The sequence below is a fragment of the Papio anubis genome, chromosome 16 (assembly GCF_008728515.1).
Source record: "Papio anubis isolate 15944 chromosome 16, Panubis1.0, whole genome shotgun sequence".
In the NCBI taxonomy this organism is placed as follows: Eukaryota; Metazoa; Chordata; class Mammalia; order Primates; family Cercopithecidae; genus Papio; species Papio anubis.
Window position 1 is genome coordinate 75,202,778 of NC_044991.1, and position 20,121 is coordinate 75,222,898.

At 45.0% G+C, this 20,121-nt stretch overlaps 2 long non-coding RNA genes across 2 annotated transcripts; one reads left to right on the forward strand and one right to left on the reverse strand.

Moving 5' to 3' along the window:
* Positions 1-778: 778 nt before the first annotated feature.
* Positions 779-18,969, reverse strand: LOC116270819. Its single transcript, XR_004179103.1, has 3 exons — positions 18,896-18,969; positions 1,753-1,829; positions 779-794 (listed from the first exon to the last, which is right to left on the reverse strand). It is a non-coding gene; the product is annotated as an uncharacterized LOC116270819 (long non-coding RNA).
* Positions 15,312-19,363, forward strand: LOC108580585. The gene is made up of 2 exons (XR_001891802.3): positions 15,312-17,090; positions 18,849-19,363. It is a non-coding gene; the product is annotated as an uncharacterized LOC108580585 (long non-coding RNA).
* Positions 19,364-20,121: the final 758 nt, after the last annotated feature.

The following is a 20,121-nucleotide window of genomic DNA, read 5'->3' on the forward strand; positions in this document are numbered from 1 at the left end:
AGCAGAGAGGAAGAGCTTTAAGGAAGAGCTGAAGGTTTGTGACCATTGAAGTGCAGGGAGGGAAGCAATGGCTGAGGAGCATTAAGTGGGCTCCATGCTCAGCATGAGCTCAACATGGGTTATTCTATGTTTTCTCATTTTAATGCATTATTTTTTTTCCAAGTTCCATACTCTTATTATAAGGTTTAGGTAACATGAGAGAAGCAGGTGGCAAGCACTGGTCTCTCCAGATCTGCTTTCTAATAGAGAGGCTGGCTGGTTCAGGGCTTGACATTTCTGCTCAGATTAGTTTTTGAGATATGATCTAACTGCCTGTTACTTTTCTGGTGGGAGTTGGAAAGTATTTCAAATACTAATATAAGAAGGCCACTTCCTTTTTTCACTGTTGGGATTATAAATCATTTGGAACTCTTTGGGGACAACGCATTTTACAGACTATCTGGCCAGGTTCAAATTGAATGTTTAAGCTCAAGTTCAAATGTCTCTCATCCTTGACTTTGATGTAAAAACATGTCATATTTCACTCGTGGATTGCATGTGAATAAGCAACATCAGCTCTCAGAGAATGGAACCACAGCGAAAAGGAAGATAGTGGTTGTGTTCATTTTCAAGGGCTGCTGTAACAAATTACCACAGACTGGGTAGCTTAAACAACAGAAATTAATTTCCTTGGCATTCTGGAGGATAGAAGAAGGGTTGATTTCTTCCGAAGTCTTTCTCCTTCATCCTCTGCACGTGTCTGTGTCCTCCTGTCTTCTTTGAGACATTAGTTGTAGTAGTCTGTTCTCACATTGCTGTAAAGAAATACCCGAGACTGGGTAATTTATAAAGAAGAGAGGTTTAATTAGCTCACGGTTCTGCAGGCTGTACAGGAAGCATGATGCTGGCATCTGCTGGGCTTCTGGGGAGTCCTCAGGAAGCTTCCAATCATGGTGGGAGGCAGAGGGGGAGCAGGCATCTCATGTGGAAGCAGGTATAAGAGAGAAGGGGCAGGTGCTACACACTTTTAAATGACAAAATCTCACAAGAACTTGCTCACTATCACAAGAACAGCACCACAGGGATGGTGCTAAACTTTACATCCATGAGAAACACCTCGTAATCCAATCACCTCCCACCAAGTCCCACCTCCAACACTGGGGAATACAATTAAACATGAAATTTGTGCAAGATCCGAACCGTGTCACTAGTCTTATTGGATTTGGGCTGGCACAAATGACCTCACTTAAACTTAATTACTTCTTTGAAGACCCTGTCTCTAAATACATCATTCCTAGGTCCTGGGGGTTAGGACTTCACATATGAATTTGGAGGGGAATCCAATCTGGTCCATAAGAGCTACTTTGTTATTAATGAAAGCAAGGCTTTTCCTTCGTTTTCAGTGATCCCAGCTCATACCCAAATCTGTCATCTCCTGATTCTCAGAGCCATTAATCAAGCTGTCAGTAAGAATTTACCAAGGACTTGTACTCAGGTTCAAAGGATAGTGAATGGCACTAGGACAATTAAAATCAGATACTAAATTCATAGCACATATGGTCTAGCTGGGAAGATAAAAATACTTAATTTTTGTATTAAGTATTTAGTTTAAAAAAAGCCCTCCCTTTTTATTGCCAGGAAAAACCTACAAGAGAAAAACCATGCTTGGAGAACATCAGAGATTCTTTTGGCTAGCAGAGTTTGTAGTTTTCAGTCTCTTAAGGGATATTTCATGCTGCCCATATACTAGCTCCAGACTCCCATTTTGCTCACATGTAATAGAAAATTAGGCCATTTATGTTCCAGTGACTCAGCACCATAGAAGTCATCCATCTCAGATTTAAAATTAACTGCAAAATGCAAAAGAGACAACTCAGTATAGGGGGAGTGAAAGAAGTAAGATATTTTGCAAGCTTAAAAACATTTTGGAATGAAAATCATCCTTGTAAAGCTGGAAACTAGAAAAAAATTCTGCCAAGTTTTTTTTTTTTTTTTTTTTGTAAAAAAAAAAAATATGTATCTTGAAACTTTTAAGGAGTATTTTATCAAAGGATCCATTCCCAGCAATGTTATTTTGAGGATCTATTTGATACCAGCTGACATGATTCTATTTAGCATTTCACTGACTTTGAAAATCACAGCACCCAAATTACAGGCTCTAGTTGAAGAAGGGAGTAGGTCTGTGAGCTGAGTTTGATTAATATATTCACTTCTATCCCCATCTCTTTCTTACCTTTGATAATGGGTGAAACTGCTGCATGAGTTATTCATTTATTTTGGAAGAAAATAAAAGCAAAATGGGGTGTGGTGGCTCCCAGGTGAGCTGACTCTTCACATACATCTTCCTTGTGGTCATCCGCATTGAAGCAGGTCACTGTACACTGGCCTGGCTTGTGCAGATGACTTGTGAACCTGGCTGGTCTGCTTTAGATGAAAGCATGATGGCGAAGGAGGTCCTGTGGTCCCTCTCACAAATGGTGAGAAAAATTCTTCACCAGATGAGTGCAGCCTGAGATGCTTTTGTGAAGGTTGACATCTGCTTGTGATGTGATGTGATGGAATGGGATGTGTTCCTTAGTCAGTTTCCACTGAGGGCAGATAAGGAAGGGCTGCATTAGTCTGCTCTTGCATTGCTATAAAAAATACCTGAGACTGGGTAATTTATAAAGAAAAGAGGTTTAATTTGCTCACTGTTCTGCAGGCTGTACAGGAAGCATGATGCTGGCATCTGCTTGGCTGCTGGGGAGGCCCCTCAGGAAACTTTCAATCATGGTAGAAGGCAAAGGGGAAGCAGGCACGTCTTACATGGCCAGAGAAGGAGGAAGATGGGGAGGAGTTGCTACACACTTTTAAACAATCACCTCCCACCAGGCCCCACCTCCAACACTGGGGATTACAATTTGACTTGAAATTTGGGTGGGGACATAAACCCAAACCGTATCAAAGGCTCAGTTTTTCAAGAGAGGGATTCGTTTATATGGTGTGTCTTCAAACGGGGACTTCTTTTCCTAAGTAATTCCACATTTGACCCAACTCAGGAATCCCTAATGCCTCCTCTTGAGCTGAAGCAATGCATTCTCCTAGAGATCTGCATGGTAACCACCTCTTCAACCTCATCCAAGGAAACCCTGACCCAGTGGCATGACCTGCACTGTTGGTCTGGAAGGACTCATCTGGGTTCAGGTGTTTCTGTGGTTAAGGTTCTCAAATTAGGATCTTTGGTGATTACCCGTGAATACCTCAATGAGGTTAAAAGTGTAACCAGATGCACCAGGAATGTGAAAGGAACATTTTGTATTTTTTGATGAGCTATCCACAGTTAATACTTTTTATCTTCAATCAGTGTTTGCCATGTGAGAAACCAGCACCACCACCTTCATCGATATCACCATGACTTTCATCGTCATCACCATTGCAACCACCATCATTAATATCACCATCACCTTCACGTAACTACCTCCACAGCCACCATTATCAATATCACCATCACCTTCATTTTCACCACCAGTACCACAACCACCATCAGTATCACCATCACCTTCATCACCATCATCACAACCACCATCATCAATATCACCATCACTTTCATAATCACCACCACAACCACCATCAATATCACCACCACCTTAATCATCACCACAACTACCATCAATATCACCATCACCTTCATCACCACAACCACCATCATCAATATCACCATCACTTTCGTCATCACCACCACCACAACCACCATCAGTATCACCATCACCTTCATTATTACCGCAACCACCATCATCAATATCACTATCACTTTCATCATCACCACCACCACAACCATCATCAATACTACTTTCATCATCACCACCACCATAAATCACCATCATATCACCCTCACTTTCATCATCACCACCACCACAACCATCATCAATATCACCTTCATCATCACCACCACCATAAATCACCATCATACCACCCTCACTTTCATCATCACCACAACCACAACCACCATCAATATCACCATCCCATTCACCGTCACTACCACTGCAGCCACCATCATCAATATCACCCTCAACTTTATTATCACCTCCACCATCAGCAGCAGCATCAACTTCTTCATCACCATCAGCACCTCTGCCATCAGCAGCATCACAATTACCTTCATCATCATGGTTTCAGCCACAATCTGAATCAACAGCCATCACCCACAGTTGGAGGAGGTAGGAAAATGCTTTTGTAAAGCACACCTCAAATGAAAAAAAAAAAAAAGCTTATTGCTTATAAATTGACCCATGGATTTCTTGGAAATAATTTCTAATTCATTCAAGATTCTAAGCATGCTAACTTCTTTTTATTATGAAAATGCTGCAGGCTACTTTTAGGGAAGGGCAAGAACACAGGGTCTAAAAATGATCCTAGTTAATGGTAAATTTTGAAATAAATCGATGCTATGCTTGACATATTCTGAATTTTATATGTTCAAAGTGGATGGGAGAAAAATGAATCACCTGTAGAAGAAACATATGTGAATTCCCAGAGGACTTTTAAAAAGTGAGACCACTTAGATTTGATACAATTTGAGTTCATCCAAATCCTTCCATGTCACAGGGTTTATGAAGCCAAATCAAAAGAGAGGGGGAACATTCACCTGTGTTAATATTCATGCATTCATTATTGTTCTCTCTCTTCATAAAGTAGAGAATTTAAAGGTCATTATAAAGCTCTCCCATGAATTATTCTGTCTGGTAAAAGTAGGCAGCTGCTAAGGGGGAAAGAAATAAAACTGGAAAACCCAAGTAGTCCTATGAAAGAAAGAGTGTGTGACTATGTCAGACTGTTTCTTGGGGTGTTTCCTTTACTCCAATGACCATTAGAAATTCCAATTGAAATGGACTCAATTTAGAACTCATTCATGCCTAACCAAACCACATTTTGCAAACCTGGAAGGTCCCTAAATTGTTTGAGGTTGAAGCTATGGGGAGTGTCTTTGCTTGGGTTCTCCCACAAGCAGAGCCTGAGTCAAGGGCTTGTGTTCAGATAGATGATGGAAGCAATCCCAGGAACTGAAGTGGAAGGACTGGGAAGAGTGAAATAGAGAAAGAGAAGAAGCTAATACAAGGATACATTTTGAGTTAGTTACTGTGTGGCAGTTTTAAAATATGGCTGCAGATGTTTGATGCTCCTCCATTCTAGAGGTGGGCTCTCTGCCACCTCTCCTTTCCTGTGACTCTTCCAGCTAGCAAAAGTTACATTATGTGATTTTCCAAGGCTTGGTCATAAAAGATCATTTAGCTTCCACCTTATTTTCTAAAATGCTTGCTGTTGGAATCCTGAGCTACCATGCCTAAAGTCTAACTACCCTGAGTCTGCCATGCTGGGAGGAAGCCCAACCCACATGAGGAGGCTACATTTAGGCCCTCTGCTGGAGAGTCCTAGCCAAGGCTAATCTGTGAGCCATTGCAGGCAGACATTACACAAGTGAGTGAAGAATTCTGTCATGATTCAAGTCTCTAGTGATTTGAGTCGCCGGCAGAACTTCAACTCTTTCCAGCAGAGGCCTCACACACATTAGGGCTATGTCTTATCTGATTTTCTGATTCATAGAGTCAAAGAGCAGAATAAACTGGTTGTTGTTTTATGTCACAAAGTTTTGAGGTGGTTTGCTATGCACCAATAGACAACTGGGCACGTGGGTGGACAACTAGGCTCAATCCACTGGAGACCCTCTCAGGAACCACGTAGAATGTGTCTCCTCGTTGTCTGCTGAGACACCAAGAGGGCAATATTTGAATATTTGCCACTGACTCCAGACTCCCTCCCTTTCCAACCTGGCATTGTTTTTATTTATTTTATACTTTGCATGGACTTTTTCTCCAGATATTTGCATGACTGTATCATTTACTCCCTCAGATCGATGTGCAAAGTTTGCCTCCTCAGGGAGCTCTTTTCTGCCTATTCCTGTTAAATTGGATCCTCTCAGCCTTCTCCTTCTTGCTATATTGATCTCCATGGCACTCATCACCCTCTCATAAGCTATAACATTTCCTTATTTATTTGAGTTACTTCTTTCTTCTCTTTATGAGAATATAAACTCTATGAGGGCAGTAATGTTTGTCTGCTTGCTCAGTGATGTAGCCATGGCCTTAGAAAGTGCCTGGCATAGAGTAGGTACTCCATAGACACACATGGAATGAAACAAACATGAAGTGAGTAGAGAATACTGGGGTGAGGGAGAGGAAAGCCTGGTGGACAGGGTTGTCAGGGAAGATTTGCTGGAGGAGGTAACAGTTGAGTTTGGCCCAGAAGGATAAGAATAGGCTCATTGGCTGAAGGTGTGGCAGAAAGGGTATCCCAGATGGAGGGAACATCTGTGCACAGAACTTGTCACACACAAGGAACTTAAAGGAGACCAATGTGGGGTGGTAGGAATGGGAGTGGGGTAGTGACACAACATGAGACTGGAGAGATGGCAGGAGTGACATTGTGCAAAGAAAGATGTGGCTCTTCATAAGAGCTGTGTCATAGGGAGGAGGAAAGCATTTGCCAGTTTCCCAATAGAGGAAAACATCAAGCTTTCTTCTATGCCCAAGTGTACCCAAGACCCCTCCAAGGTTAGCCTGGAGAAGAGGAACAGTGACTCTAGGTCATCCAAGATCCCCTAGGAATGCATACTCAACTTGATCACTTAAATATTCAAATAACATTTTCCAATTATCTTCTTTTTTGAGACAGAGTCTTGCTCTGTCACCTAGGCTGGAGTGTAGTGGCGCGATCTCAGCTCATTGTAACTGCTGCCTCCTGGGTTCAAGCGATTCTCCTGCCTCAGCCTCCCGAGTAGCTAGGATTACAGGCACCCACCATCATGGCCAGCTAATTTTTGTATTTTTAGTAGAGATGTGGTTTCACCATGTTGGCCAGGCTGGTCTTGAACTCCTAACCTCAAGTGATGCACCCACCTCGACCTCCCAAAGTCCTGGGATTACAGGCGTGAACCACCACGCCCAGCCAAATCAACAGAATTTCAAGTCACATACTTTACAAGTTAAAAATCCCAACTAGCAAAGGAACTTTCAGTTCTTTTCATCCCCTAGCCAAATACCGTGACCTCTTTACAGATCCTAAATGTTTTACTGGAAAAATACAGTGACCTCTTCCAAATGCATGTGGTCAGGGTCCTCTCAAAAGCCTCTACGAAGATGTGGATCCATGATGAGGAGGTCTGCTTGCCCCTCCCGCTCAGCCTTGTTCCTCACCCAAGAGTCTTTCCTCTCCAGGCAAACATTGGAGGGGCTTTGGGTATAGAAGAAAGCTTGAAAGGATGTTTTCTGTGAGGTCTTAGAGCTGAAGTCCTCAAACAGTAGACTCCAGCATCCAGATCTTTCCTAGGTTTGGTCTCTGCATTAATCAGGACCCTAGATTACAAGTGATGTTTTACTCTATTAGGAAACTGGCGAGTGCTTTCCCCCTTCCTATGACACAGCTCTTACAAAGAGCCACATCGTTCTTTGAAATCTGAGACTGGGGGCTTTTCTACAGCAGCATAAGTTAACTCAGGACTGAACTGTCAGTGTTCCAACCCTTTTGGCCACAGAGACTGGCTCAATGATAGCCAAGGGGTCCAGTCAGAGCCAATGAGACTTAGCTCTCCTATGGAAACTGAGGGATACGAAACTCACACTTCTATGGGGGTTGCTGGATCTGCCAGAAGCTATGCCACACCACAAAGAGAGGCTGCTCAAGAATGGAGCCCACAGAGGGGAAGGCAGACCCAAGGATGGGGAAGAAGGCTACCTGGACAGAGAACCTGAAGTTAACCGTGCCTGAAAGCCTATATTTGGAGTTTTAAAAAGATATGATGAACTAGTAACTGTACATTTGATTTGAGCCATTTGATTTGATTTCTGCCACCTGTAATCTAGAGTCCTGATGAATGCAGAGACCAAACCTAGAAAAGGTCTAAGATACGCTGATGGGTGCCAGAGTCGACTGTGCGAGGACTTCAGCTCTAAGGCCTCATAGAGAACATCCTTGTTGATTTAAATGAAATATTGTCTTTTAACTGGGGCTGATTTAGGCTTTCATCTTAATGCTGTTCCCACTTCTGCAGGCCTCAGTTTAGATCACAGTGTGATCCTCTGATGCTGTGTAAGTCCAGGACTGGCTTCCTGTGAATTAGGAGGCTTCCCAGGCTGAACCACACCCAAAACTCATCAGCCTCTTTTTATCATTTCCTGAAAGAAAAAAAAAAAAAAAAAAAAGGAAACGCAAAAGACACAATAGTTAATATTTGGCAGAAACAGATACATTAAATTAAAATTTAAAACCTTGATTTTTTGGAAACTTCCTATGAATACTGTTTGATTTGGACTTTCCTTTTGTGTCTACACTTCTTCTCATTACGAGTTCAAAACGTTAGCTCTGGTTCATTTTTTATTTCTTCTCAAATATTGGCTTTAATTCCTGGAGGGTCCCATTGTCTACTAAAGACATTTAAACATGATACGTTCAAGGTTACCAAGACACTTTGAGTATTTTCTTAAAAATTCTTTTGGTTTTGGCAAGATTTAGAATCCATAAACACACTCTGTTCTGCATTCTTTTACTCACTGTTTACCTATTTCTTTATAAAGCGGTGATTTTCTTTCTGTTTGAGTTATGTTCACGCTCCTCATTCATCTCATAGTTTGCTGTCATAGGGACAAAAAATTTATTTCCAAGGAAAGAATAATTTATATGTGTTTCCCCAATGGCCCCTAATTAAGTAAATTCCATCAATGTATATATCTGCTATTAGTGTATGAAATCTTTTATTCAGAGGCATACAAATGAATCTTGGCAATAGAACGTGTATAATAAAATCTTGGCATTACCATGTGTATATCATAAGGGAAAGGAAGACGTCAAACATTCGTATCTTTCCCACCAGTGGTTTCCATAAGCTGAAGCCACAAGGACCAGGATCATCATGAGAGAAAGATGAGGCAGGATTTTGGCACAAAATTTCCTGTGGTGGGAATGTTGCTTAGCGTGAGTAACAACTTGCTGCTTTGTGTAACTGTGTATGTGGAATAATAAAGGCAACCTTCTGGTATCACTAATAGAGATATTTGTTTAAATTCTTTTTAGCCTGGGAAAACATGCAATGATCCCACATGAGCCTGAGACTCTTCGCGGAGGCCGACTTTCTAGATTTTGATGGGACGCATCTTGAGGACCTCTTGCCTTGTGGTCGCAACACAGGAGGCAGCATTGATTCTCTGCCTCTATCTTTGGTTCCTGCAGGGCAGGCAGCTGCCAGTGGCTGGTGGGCGCAGCCCCAGCAGGGTGAGTCCATCGTCTCTAGGCCTCCCCTAAGAGGCAACCTCAACCTGAGCTTCGCTTTGCCAGGTTTCCACTGCTCTGGCTCCATCCAGAACTGACCAGGAACTCGCCAAGGACACCCAGTTCCTCCCACTTGGCAAACCCACTATTTACGTCCAGGACAAGTCCTCCAAAGGCCAGGGTTAAACAGGGATCATCTATCTGGCCAGAAAATAAATCCACCAGCTTCTTCGGTCCACCTCTTTGGAGAAGGGGCCATGGGAGGGAGTCCTAGGAGCACAACTTGCCCTGCGGGCTCATGTGTGACCCAGGAAAGTTCTCTACCTCCTGTGCCTTTTTCCCCCAGCAGGAAGTGGGTTGAGAGAAGCTCTGCCTTCATAGTTCCTGGGAGGCATGAGCTGGTTTCTGCATGCTGAGCATTTCAAACTGGCACACGGTAGGGATACCCATGTCTGAATTATTGTTACATCGGGGATTATTATAGCCAAAGGGGAGTTTCTAGTGCTGACTTGAGAAAGTTACCAGTGCCCCGATATGGTTTGGACATTTGTCCCCTCCAAATTGCATGTTGAAATGTGATCCCCATTGTTGGAGGTGAGACCTGGTGGAAGGTGTCTGGGTTATGGTGGCAGATCCCTCATGAAAGGCTTGATGCTCTCTCCCTGGTAATCAGTGAGTTCTTGGTCTGTTAGGTCACTGAAGATATGATTATTTAATAGAGCCTGGCACCTCCTCCCCTCCCTCTTGCTCTCTCTCGACATGTGACATGCCTACTTTCTCCCATGATTGGAAGCTTCCTGAGGTCTCACCAGAAGCTGAACAGATGCTCACGTCATGTTTCCTGTGCAGCCTGCAGAAACGTGGGCCAGTTAAATCTCTCTTCTTTATCAATTACCCAGTCTCAGGTATTCCTTAATAGCAACACAACATGGACTAACACGCCCCCAAAAGGGGGAATGCAGACAAAGTCTTGGTTCTTAGGAGGCTGTTTTTATGGCTAACATCCAGCATCAAATAATGTCTCAAAAATTTAAATAAACAAAACTGGCTAAATATTTAAAGTCATTCTGTCCAGAGAACATTTGAAGAAATCAATGAAAATTTGGAGTCTCATCTGGATGTTGAAAGCCCTCTTTCTCCTTTCTCATTTTTTTTCTGTCATCATCTCACTCATTCATTCTTCCTTTCTCTAGCTTTCAATCTCTCTCTTTCTTCCTTTCTCTTTCTTTCTAATTGCACTTACAAGATGACTCAGTCTCTAATGAGGGCCCTGGAGTCTCCTGAGAAGTAAGTACAACAGCCTGAGTAGAGTAATGAAGAATGTGTCCTGATTAAGCTGGATATCTGAAATCTTGACATTTGTATGCAGTTAAATTTATTTCCAGTTTACAGCCTGAGCTTATGGAGGGGGCTGGGGCTAAGAAAGCACAGCCTTGTTCAAATGCAAATGGCAATCTTGAAGGACCCTGTAAGAACGCCATTCTCTAACCGTTCTCCCTCCTGTGGTTGAGGTTGCCACCAAGGGTGGTGATGAGCAAGGTGCTCTTTGAAGGAATTGCTCCATTCCTGCCAGTTTCCTTCATAAATCCTGGGCTCAGCTCTACCCAGGCAGCACCAGATCTGGGTCTTATGCTATTCTGCGGTCTGTCTGGGGCTCAGTCCCTGGGTTGGGCCTGGTGTATGGGAACCAGGGTGCTGGTCCCTCCGTACCCACAGTCTCCTGTCCAGAAGGCCCTTGGGAGGGCAGCCTGGAGGCTCAGTCATTGGTGCCTCTCAGGCTTTCAGATCTGGCAACTTTTCAACAAAGCCACCGAAGACACAGTGTCCACTTCCCAGTTGGTGGCGCCACCAAACGCCCGGTTCCTCAAGCCAGTGAGCAGGCGGCATCCTCAGGCCCTCCCTCGTCTTCCAGCTGCCATGGAATCCATTCAATTGAAAATGCACCCCTGTCTGTCCACTCCTCTCCACACCCTGCTGCGGTCCCCAAGTCTGCACTTCTGTCCTCACCTGGGTCATTACAACAGCCCCATGGGCCCTCCTGCTCCCACTCCTCTTCCCACGCCTGAAATCTACTCTCTGCATGCACCCAGAGTGAGCTCCTGAAAATGACCATGTGAACCTGAGCGGATGTTTCAGTGGCTCCCACTGCACTGGGAACAGCAGACTCCACCTCCTCATCACCTCTTACAAGGCCCAGCAGAATCTTGCTGGTTCCCCAGATCACTTCCTGCTACCTCCTGTCATTCCCCCATCCCAGCCACATTGGCCTCCAGCTCCTCCTCCTACTCCCCAGTCCTCCTGCCCTGGGGCCTGTGCATCTGCTGCTCCTGTGTCCTGGAATGCTCTTCCCACAGTCGCCCTGTGACCTGCGCCCTCTTGACCTTTGTTCTTCACCCAGGTGTCATGCACTCAGAGAACGCCCCTGACCTTCCCAAGGAAGTCCTCTGCACTCCAACACCATGTCCCCGTGACCTGCACAAAACTGTCACTATCTGGAATTGATTCCCTCTCTTCCTGTGGTGCTATTGTCATTTGCACCCACAGGAATGTCACACGCATGAAGAGTGGAATTTCATCTGTCTGTTCGCTGCTGGATCCCTGCTGTAAGTAAGAAAAGGGTCTGTGGCAGAGTGAGCTCTGGATGAGGATTTGCTGAGGAATTGAATGCGGGAAAGACTCAGAGAATGGAATGCTGAGAATTCTACAATAAATATTTGAATCCTAGAGTACTGGAGTCAGGAGAAGCCCTTGGAAGCCATTTAGACAAACCCATTCATTTGCAAAGGGGTAAACTTAGGCTGAGGAGGAAAAAGTGACTTGCTCCACATCCCAAGGCCTGAGGGTCTTCTCCCTGCTCTGATGGGAGATGGACCCGCTTTGTGCTGTTGTGTGTATGAGGGTGATGTGTGGCTAGGGGTGAAAGGGCTGCTTCTGCCCTTTGACTCATTGCCTAGGAAAATAGGGACAAAAGTCACAAATGTTTCAAAATGCGAACAACTAAAGACAACGTCGTTCAGTAGAGACAGAGTGGGTGTTTGGGTTGACAGAGGAACAGAAAAGTTGCCCTGAGGATGAGGAGGGAAGAGGCGGCTTGACAGTGGGTGAGCCTCAAATGTGACCTTCAACTCCTGGGAGGCGGTAGGCAAGGACACAGCCAAGGCAAAACCCTCAAGAGTGTAATTCACCAACAGAAGCATTCAGTGAGCACCCTCGGGGCCTGAAGGTCTTTCCAAAGGTGAGTCAGAGTGTGTGTTTGGATGCCGATCTGGGGAAAAGAGGAAGCTGGGAAGCTGTCCTGGGCTGAAGCGTGTCCCCGCCAAATTCATGTCCACTGAACTTCAGGCTGTGACTTAGCTGAAAACAGGGTCCTGTCATCTCATACTGTCCTCCGTGGTCACACTGGCGGGAGGCAACCACTCCTCCCTGTTTCCAGAAATCTCCGAGCCCTTCATCAGTCTTCACTTGGGTGGATTGTTCTGTTCTCTAGAGCTCAACTCCAACCGCCCGTTTGCCAAAGGGTGTGCCTGAGAGCTGCTCTGGCAGCTGAGGCTCCTCCCCCTCCTGCTGCAGGTCCAGGGTCTGTGGGTGCACAGAGCGCCAGCCCAACGAGGGCAGGGACTCTGGCTCTTTTGTCCTCTGGTGTGTCCCCAGGACCTAGACCCGGCCTGACATGGAGTAGGTGCCGCACTATTCCTGGTGAATTTATTGTTAGAAATTGGCAGGTCCTTGTTATTCGTGTCTGTTTCCTCCAGTCTTGCTGCTGAGCACCTGGTTAACTTCAAACAATAGCAATGTCAGGAGCCTGGCGCTGATGACCCCCAGGAGGAAGGTTGCAGAGGATGATGGGACCAAGGGGGATGGGCAGGAGTCTAAGCAGGCGCTCAGGGAGGCCCCTTTCATCAAGGATGCTGAAGGAATGGGGATCTCATGGATTCTGGGAGAGATGGTCCAAGGCAGAGGGACAGCCAGTGTGGGCCTGGACAGGTGTATGCTGTGTGTCTGAGGGGCAGGGGCCAATGTGGCTGGAGAAAGATGGGCGAGGAGGACCCCGGGGGCTGAGGTCAGAGGGGACGGGACTGGATCTGTGCGTGACCTTGCATGCCACTGAAAGGGCGCTGGCTGTCACTGTCATGACCAGAGCCTCTGAGCAGGTCTTCAAGGTCTTCACAGAGGTCAGGCTGACTGCACTTGCGGATGGATTGAATAGCAGTAGTAAGAGGACAGCATGCATGGATCAGGGAGGACTCCCAGGATTTGAGCTGTGCAGCTGGAAGAAGGGAGGAGCTCCTGACTGAGGAGTGGGAGGTCCAGGAAGGGCAGCCTTGGTGGGGAGAGATGCCGGCACCTGCAGAGAAACCCCCTGAAAAGAACGGGGCTGAGCCAGCTTTACCCCAGGCTCAGGGCCTTCCTTCACTGTAATTGCCAGGACGGTCCACTGTGCTGTCACTCAGTGAGCGAAACCAGCCTGACTCTGCACCTGTGTCTCGAGGGATAAAGGTCAATGTCACAGCAGACTCCACTCTGATGCTGTCTTCAAGCCAAAACCTTAATATTCAATGAGAAATCTGCATTGATGAAATTTTCATTAAAGAAACATTATCCCTTTCACTCCTCTTGTTATTCGTGGCTTTGAGTATCAGGCTAATTTGGGTTTGATTGCCCCAATGATCTGCAGATTGGAGCATTATTAAACATTTAGATGAGCAACGATGAGCCTAAGCCTCCCCCTCCTCTCCCAGCCGGAGCACAAGGGGCTCTGCTAATGATCACAATGGATTTGGGGCAGACGCAGCAATTAGAATTATCTATAGTTTGAGCAAGATTTGACCCCTCTGTCTTCAAGGGAAATTAGCTGCTTGACTTACGGAGCACACAATTTAATTGATAAAATGTATGAAAAGAAAATTCCAGCCCTAGAGCCGGTTTTACAACTAACGAGCTGTGCGAATGCCTGAGCAGGCCCCTCTTTCTTTCTGTACCTCCTCTTGCCCCATCTGTAAAGTAAGGAGGGTTGGACCAGGGCAGAGGCTTTAACATGTGGGCTGTGGGCTGAAATCAGCCTAGAGAGGGGCTCTGTCTGGCAAACTGTTTCATTCGTTTGTTTAGTGAGTGTTTTCCTAGCACTCATGATTTTGGGTTCTGTGTGCTTCATGTGTGTTAACTTGTCTGATTTTCCCAGCACCCCTTGAGATAGGCACTCTTATTATTCCCATTTTAGAGATTGGAAAACTCTGACCAAGAGAGGTTAAATACCTTACTATGGGTCACCTGCTAGGCAAGAGTAAGGCAGGGTTTGAACCCAGATGGTCTGGCTCCAGAGCCTATGCTGTAAACTTCTGTGCCAAACTGTTTTTTTATTATTATTACTATTATTATTATTGGAGGCACAATGTTGAAAATGAAATTGTCAGAAATTTTAGTGTGTGTGTTTTTAATATTAAACATAGCTTATATGTTACAGTAATGGAGCTCTCTCAATACTCAGTCCGCCTTCCTACCTTGCCACAGGCAGCTATTACCAACATGCCCTTAGGGTGGAACATGCTCCTCCTGGTCTACCTCAGTCCCTCCAGTCCCAGGGTCTCCCCATCACCATGGCCAAATATAGCTCATCTTGGATAACTGAATTTACCCTCTTGATCGTGCTTGGATTGCTTCACTGTTTGACTTACCTGCCTGGTGCTGCTAGGCATTTGGGAGTTGTTTGAAGGCATCAGAAAGCAACCCAGGCTGCCAGGCTTTGAGGGTCCACAATCCCATGGAAAAGTGGACCGCAAAGAGGTGGTCTCTACATTCTCCTTGAAGCTAGTAGCCTTGAATCTCCTTGAGCTAGTAGCCAATTTGCAAGTGCAGAGGGGCTGAGAAAGCAGAAAGTGAATTGCTTAAGCCTAGGAGTTTGAGGCCAGCCCGGGCAACAAGGTGAAACCCCATCTCTATGAAAAATACAAAAATTAGCATAGCATGGTGGCAGGCATCTGTAATCCCAGCTAATCGGGAGGCTGAGGCAAAAGAATCACTTGAAACTGGGAGGCATGGGGTGCAGTGAGCCGAGATCGCGTCACTGCACTCCAGCCTGGGTGACAGAGTGAGATCTTGTCTCAAAAACCAACACAAAAAACAAATTCTACAGAAGCACTATATGAAAAGATATTAGCTGAGGATTTTCCAAAGCTAGTGAAATATGTGAAGTCAAAGATTCAAGAACTCCTGCATAATAAAAACAAAGAAAGATGCACTTCACCACATCATAGTAAAACTGCCACGAGTGAAAGACAAAGGGAACATCTTCAACGCAGCCAGAGAAAAGCTCTACATTTCCTTCAAAGAAGAAATAATAAGTAAACAGCGAATTTCTCAATAAGATCGATGGAACGGGAAGATAACAGAATGGCATGGATTCAAGTGCTGAAAAAACATAATTGCCTCTCTACAATCTTATACCCATCAAAAATATGCTTCGAAAGTGAAGATGAAATAAAAGCATTTTTAGAGAAGCAAAAATCGAGAGACTTTATTGCCAGCAGATCTGCACTAAAATCAACACCAGAGTTCTTCAGGCAGAAGAAAAATGATTCTAAATGGAAGTGTAGATGTGCAAGAAAGAACGGAGAGCCACAGAAATTTAATACATTGGTAAATTTAGTGAGTACACAAAACAATAGCAAGAATGTCCTGTGTGGCTTACCGTATCTGTATAATTAGATGATGTGACAGGGATGATGCGTCTATCCAGGAAAAACGTTTAATGGGGTTACCGTGCCCTATGGTTCCCCATTGTCCAGGAAGTGGCAAGATTCTAATTTAGGGCAGACCATAATGACTGGAGGAGATATGTTATAATCCCTAGTATTACAGTGAAAGAATAATGAAGATATTAAGATGAATGAGCTAATTGGAATTGACATAATGGAATCATACAAATATTTGTTAAGAAAAAATAAGGCAGAAAAAGAGAGAGAAAGGTGATGCAAATAAAAAACAAATAGTAAGAAACCAGACCTAAATTGTATGAATAACTGCATTAAATATAAGCAGAAAGACCAGTCTTACTTTTAATCCATAGAGATAAATGGGTCTGTTTCTCGTCTACTCCAAAATTTTTCAAAGGTGGATGTGTGTATGAATCCCCTGAGGAGCTTTTAAAAATGTTTAATTCTCTGAGCCCGACTTCAGTAGTTCAGGGGTGGGATTTGAGAATCTGCATTTTTCATAAGACTCAGACCATTCCTGGAGAAACAGTGACCTCGCCTATGAAATGGGAGGGATAGGGACGAGGGACAAATTGTTCACAGACTGCTTTAGCTGTTGTGGAGCTTGGAGCTTAGCAAGGGGCTGATACAAAAACACAAGTCAATGCAATACAATAAATTGTGAAAGAACTGTCTTCTAGGAGGGACCTTTGCCCTCCTGCAAATGGCAGATGAGAGGAGTCGGAGGTTTTCTCTTATCTTAATTATTCAGATCTTGGCACCTGAGGAGCAGACCAGCTGGGATTAGGAATCCAAAGCGGGCAGGATCCGTCCACACACTCCTGTGTTTATTTATTATGCAGCTCCAGCAAAGAAAGTTAAAAACAGGGCTGGCCCGTGGCTGGGAGATGGAGCCTGACACTGCATATGCCTCTGTGAGACTCAGTCTGGTCCTGGATGCCCGACTCCCTGAGGTCTGTCTGTGCACTGGGCCAAGGCCCTACTGGCTACAGAACAGAGGCGGTGAGGGCTGCACAGGGAGGGGCTGTGGTTTCAGACGCTGACGCAGCTGGCTGGCCTCCTGCTCCTGGTCTCCCGGAGGCTCCCTGCCCTCAGCAATAGAAGGTAAGACAGGGATCACATCCCAAGGTGAAAGGGGGCTCGTGCCAGCCCTGAAAGTGGTTGGAAGGTCTTTTTGTGGCAGCCAGGAAGGGCTGGCTCTGCTTTTAGATTCACAAAGCTGCTTGGATAGGGGCCGTCTCAGGCAGAGGGCCACGAGGGCTGGGGAAAGCAGGTCTGCTCTGCCTTGGGCTGCCCAGGCGACATGCCCAGGGATCTGTGTTTCTCCGGGAGCCTGTCAGGTTTGGGAGCACCCAGTATGGTGGCCCAAGGTCCGAGGTCCAATCTAGGGAGACAATGGTGTTGGTGAACCTGGCCATGCTAACTTTGCTTAACTCTCCAAAAAAAAAAAAAGTGTGGTAGGATACGGGTGACTTCTCCCTTTTGTCTTTTTCTGTTTTTACATTGATAGAATGTTTTTGTGTTTTGAACAGTTTAAATTGCACGAAAAGTACAGAATGTTCCCATAAATCCCTTCAATACCCTGGCCCCTGCCACTTTCCCCTATATTACCATCTTACTAAACATTTGTTACAATTGGTGAGTCAGGGCAGGGAATTTAGGGGTGGATTAGTAACTGCTATGGAGAAAACTAGGGAAGTGGGAAAAGTGCAAAGTCATTACTCATTTTCGAGAAAACAAAAATGAAACAGAACAAAAAATGTGTAAAAGAAAGATGATTAAATTTTAGACCTCATGGCTCAGTTGTGGATGCTTTTACCCATGGTGGTGTAAACACTGAGCTTTTCTCTTTCTACAGCTTTCTGGAGGTATAATTGACAAATAAAAATTATATATATTTAAAGTGTGCAAGTAATGTTTTGATGTATGCTGTGAGATGCATGATATTCATCATGTTGTGAGATGAATACCACAATCAAGCTAATGAACATATCTGTCACCTGACATAGTTGCCTTTTTTTGTGTGGTAAGAATACTTAAGATCTATTCTCTTAGCAAATTTCACATGCACAGTATTGAGTATAAGTATACAATATATTATTCTTAATGAGAGTCACCATGCTGTACATTAGGTATCTGAAAATTTGTACCCTTTTGATTGTCTCCCCATTTTTAATGTACTTCTATCTTCCTTCCTTCCTTCCTTTCTTTTTTTTTTGAGACTGGGTCTTGCTTTGTTGCCCAGGCTGGAGTGCAGTGGTGTGATCTCAGCTCACTGCAGCCTCAATCTCCCAGGCACGAGCCATCCTCCCAATTCAGCTTTCCGAGTAGCTGGGACTACAGGCATGTGCCACCACACCCAGCGAATTTTTATTTTTATTTTTTGTAGAGACAGGGCCTGGCCATGCTGCCCAGGATCCTCTCTATTTGTTATGTTGTAAAGGCTCGATATGGCTCTTCCAGGAAGATGGGCAAAGGGGAATGTGTGAGGGGTTCTGGTCTCAGAACAAAATCCTCATGATTTTTGCTTCATAGTCTGTAGACAGTAGGTAATGAACTAGAAAAATGAGCAAATAGCAACCTAAACATATTACTCACAAATGTAGAGGTTGATACTCGTAGACCTGCTAAAATTGTTGAAAATGGTTGTTTCTGGAGAGCAGTAGTGGGGGTTGGGGTGGGAAACTGCAGCTTTTCATGATCAGCCATATAATCCTATTACCCTGTATGACTTTGATAAAAATTATAATTAAATTTGAAAGAATAGGTATTTTTGCTGTTGATTTCATATGTAAATAGATGCCTCTGAGCCAGAGTCAGCCCTCACACCTCTCTCTGTCCTTCCCACCCCCAACCTGGTAGCAAATCCTGTCGGTTTCACTTTGAAAACACACGCAGGATGAGTTCACCTCTCAGCGTGCCGCCTCTCCCGCTCTGGCCCAACTGCCATCATCTCCCGTTGGATTCTTGCGGGTGCCTCTTCCTGGGTCTCCTTGCTTCTCCCTGACTGCAGACTGCCGTGCAGATGGTCTACTCCCCACGGAGCCCGGAGGGTCTGCCAAGAGTGGAGTCGTCTCTGCCACTCCTCAGCTCACAGCAGCCTATGGCTTGTCGCCTCTCATGGAGTAAAAGCCAATGATGTTACCAGAATCCACGAGGTCCTGGAGGGCCTCACCGTTCCCCTCACGTCTATCGCGGAGCACGATGCCGGTCCATGCCCAAGAGAGACTCTGTTGCCTGGAACACAACAGGAGCTCAGCACAGCCAAGGCTCAGGGCAGAACACTCTTCCGACAGAGCAGGTGTTAAGGAAGTGCCTGCTATTATGGTCACTGGGAACATTATTATTCTAGAATATGAGCTCATCGTGAAACTCTTGTTTGGTGTTTTGTATTGTTTTTTTCTTTTTCTTTTATTTATTTTATTAATTTTTTTTTTTTTTTTTGGGTAGAGATAGGTGTGTGTAGTGGCACGTGTGTGGTGGTTAGCTGGCTGTGGTGGCACGTGCCTGTAGTCCCAGCTACTCTGGAGGCTGAGTTGGGAGGATAACTTGTGCCCAGGAAGTTGAGGCTGAGGTGAGCTAAGATCATGCCACTGCACTACAGCCTGGGCAACAGAGCAAGACCCTGTCTAAAAAAAAAAAAAAAAAGGCCGGGTGTGGTGGCTCACGCCTGTAATCCCAGCACTTTGGGAGGCCGAGGTGGGCAGATCACCAGAGGTCAGGAGTTCGAGACCAGCCTGAGCAACATGAGAAACCCTGTCTCTACTAAAAATACAAAATTAGCCAGGCGTGGTGGTGCATGCCTGTAATCCCAGTTACTCAGGAGGCTGAGACAGGAGAATTGCTTGAACCTGGGAGGCAGAGGTTGTGGTGAGTCGAGATTGCACCATTGCACTCCAGCCTGGGCAACAAGAACGAAACTCTGTATCAAAAATAAAAAATAATAAAATAAAAGTACATTAAAAATGGGGAGACAGTCAAAGGGTACACATTTCCAGAGACCTAATATACAGCATGGCGACTCTCATTAAGAATAATAGATCTCCCTATGTTGCCCAGGCTGGTCTCAAACTTCTGGGCTTGGATGATCCTCCCCACTCAGCCTCCCAAAATGCTGGGATTAAAGGTGTGAGCC